Here is a 3,344-nt window from a genome sequence, read left to right as displayed (position 1 = left end):
TGTAAAGTGTATGTCTGTATGTATGGTCTGTGTGTGTGGTATGTGTGAAGTGTATGTCTATGTTTATGATCTGTGTGTGTGTGTCCTATGCACTCTTTTCTTTCTATCTTTTTAAATTTTGTGTTGCTTTATGCTTTTTTTATGTATTCCTTTATCACAGTTAGAGCTGGGTTTGTTTAGAAATTGCTCAGTAGGCCACGCTAGACTCAAACCCATGATCCCTTTGCCTTAGCCTCTTGAGTACTGGGATTCTAAGCATTTGTCAACAGACCTCCAAAGCATACATTTTTCAAAGACTAAATCCACACTATTTGGTTGATCCATAGGACAACAGTTTTATAACACTGACAAATCCCCAAACACCAAAAGCCAGATCCAGCATGGGTGATAACACTTCTTAGCAGTTCTGTAAGGCGAGTTGGTTGGCACTTAGAGTATATTTTGGTTTTTTTTTTTGTTTGTTTAAGATTTTTATTGCTGAGCAGTGGTGGCCTACATCTTTAATCCCAGCACTTGGGAGGCAGAGGCAGGCGGATTTCCAAGTTCGAGGCCAGCCTGGTCTACAGAGTGAGTTCCAGGACAGCCAGGGCTACACAGAGAAACCCTGTCTCGAACCCCCCCCCAAAAAAAGATTTTTATTAATATCACTTTATGTCTATTTTATGTTTCATATTTTCATATTTTGCCTAAATACATGTAAGTACAGTGTGTGTGTGTGTGTGTGTGTGTGTGTGTGTTTTCCTGGTGCCCCAGGAAACCATAAAAGGTCAGTAGATACCCTGGAACTGGAGTTACAGGTGGTTGTGAGCTGCCTTGTGAGTACTGGAAACCAAACTAACTCTTCTAGAAAAGAAGCCAATGCTGTGAACCTCTAGGCTGCCTCTCTGGCACCTTGTCTTACTTTTTAAAAGATGTATCTTTACTACTTTTAGTTATGTGTGTGTGTGGGGGGGTATGTGCACGTGAGTGAGATGCTTGTGAAGGCTGTACACATATGCTTACCCAGGAGCTGTGGTCACAGGTTGTTGGATGTGGTGTCAAACCCCAGTAACACACAAGTGACTCTCACGCCTTTGCATTCCCTAAGAACTTACAATCCAATGGCTTTGCTAAGTGACCTTCATCTGCCTAAGTTCGCCTCTCCAGGTTAATGATCATAGACAACAAAATCCTTTTCTTTCCTTCCTGTATTACTGCTTCTATAAAAATGCACTATTTGTTGACAGTGAATCTTGACAAACTTGAGAAGAATTGATACATTTATAATCCTGTATCTTCTGGTTCACAAAAGTAACGTCTCAGTTTGTTTATTGAAATGATCTTTTTTTTTTTTTTTGGTTTTTCGTGAAATGATCTTTAATTTCTCTCACGACACTTTAGTTTCCTGTCTACAAGTCTCATATATTTTCTTTAGATTGTTAGGTCTTTGTTATTTCTTAATTTCGTTATTATTGGTTTCTTTTTAATGTTTATTTTTCCAGTTGGGCATGGTGGAGGCTGGAAAATCAGAAGTTTGGGGTTTTCCTTGACCCACACAGTGAATTTGAAGCCAGTCTGAACTACACTGTTTCAGATAAACAAAACTGGGGTTGGGCAAATGGCTCAGTGGGTAAAGCACTTGCTAGAGCAAGCTACCCTGCTAGAATGGGCAAGCACCAGGTTCAGCAGTCTGAAACCCTGCCTCAGTAAAAAAAAGAAAAAAAAATGGAGAATGGCAGAGGAAGATACTTTGGTCTCTATGTGCACATGCATGCCCCCACACACACACTCAAAGTCAACAACCAGAAGTTTTTTTTTCTGCTGGGAACACACAGAGCTGTAATCCAGCACTCAGGAGGTTGAGACAAGAGGCCCTAGAGTTGGAGTCCATTCTGGGCCACATAATTAGAACTTATCTCAAAACAAATAAAAAACACCACCAAACAGAACACCTGTGGTGTACATTATAGTACTTAGTTGCTGCTTAGTGGAAGTATTGCTTTTTTTCTTGTTATTTATCTTATATGAAAAAATCTTGTTAAACTGCAGAAGTTGAGGGAGCAGAATGGGACTCTGGGTAGTTAACTGTTTTTCTTTAAAAATGAAATAGAAAAGAATGTAGTATTTTAACCCCCAGGTATAATATTTTAATGTGATAAATGTTATTTTTTGTGTCAATTAGTTGTCAGTTACGAAAATGGCTATAGGATGTATTAAAAAAAAAAAAACTAGTCGAACAGCATGGCTATGTCCCTACATCTCCAGGAGGTGGCGGCAGTGAGCCACTAGGACACTTAGTTTAGTCAGTTCTCACTGGCTGAGTCTGGTTGTTTTATCTTCATTCCCAGATCAGCTTGCTACTCTTTCCAGTAGACAGGATCCTCGCTGACACTGCCCAGTGTAAGGGCTTCTGCTCCCCTAATGTTGATCTAACTGGGCTACAGTGCTCAGAGAGGGTCCACTTAATTTACCCATAGGGGTCTTTAGCTTCCCACTGCTTACAATAAGATTATTTCAAACAACTGAACTCATAGCCTGTAGCATATGAGCAGACAGATGCAGGTACAAACTGTCCAGTTATCTTTGCCTCCTCTGGTTGCCGTGACTTAAATGACAGCAGTTTCTAGGAAGACAGGATTAAGCCGGGATTTCCTTCCTGTATTATGGGCATTGTTCACCTTCTTATACACGAAGCCCTTGGTCCTTGTCCACCTGAGAAGTAAGGCAAGCTTCCTGACAAGCCTTGGGCCTTGTCTCAGGGCTTCTTCACAGATACCTCTCTGTGATCCAACAGTGGAATTGCGGTAAATGTTAAAGAACAAACAAAAATTCCCTGAAAATGCTGGGACACTGAACATTATACCTCTATTATTTCATTTGTGTTAATACCTCTTCTGTTTGCTACTGTTAGTGACAGTGTCATATCCCTACATGGTCTAGAACTAACGGTGTATCCTAGACTGGCCTCAACCTCCAAGTTCTGAAGTTATAAGCATGAGCCACCACACCAAGCTGGTTAATTCTCTTTAAGCATCCATAGTAAGGGGATACATATAGTTTATGAACCACATCAGGAAGATCTAAGCAACACCTTATGACAAATTGACACATATAGAGTGAAATACATAACTAGTAAATCACATAGGTTACTGTCCTAAATGATTTCAGAGAAGGTTTAAGATAAAAATGCTCTATGGGTTTGCCAACAGCCTGATCTCAATTGAGGTTTTCTCCTCTCAGATGACACTAGTTAGTGTGAAGTTAACATAAAAACTAACCAGGACACAGCGATCCTGGTAGGTAGCACTATGTGCTCAGAACGTTTTCATTTAATTTCCCCATTTAATTATCTGCCAACATAGCTG

The sequence above is a fragment of the Grammomys surdaster genome, unplaced genomic scaffold, assembly GCF_004785775.1.
Source record: "Grammomys surdaster isolate TR1022 unplaced genomic scaffold, NIH_TR_1.0 806, whole genome shotgun sequence".
Taxonomy (NCBI): domain Eukaryota; kingdom Metazoa; phylum Chordata; class Mammalia; order Rodentia; family Muridae; genus Grammomys; species Grammomys surdaster.
Note: the sequence above shows the minus strand (reverse complement) of the source record.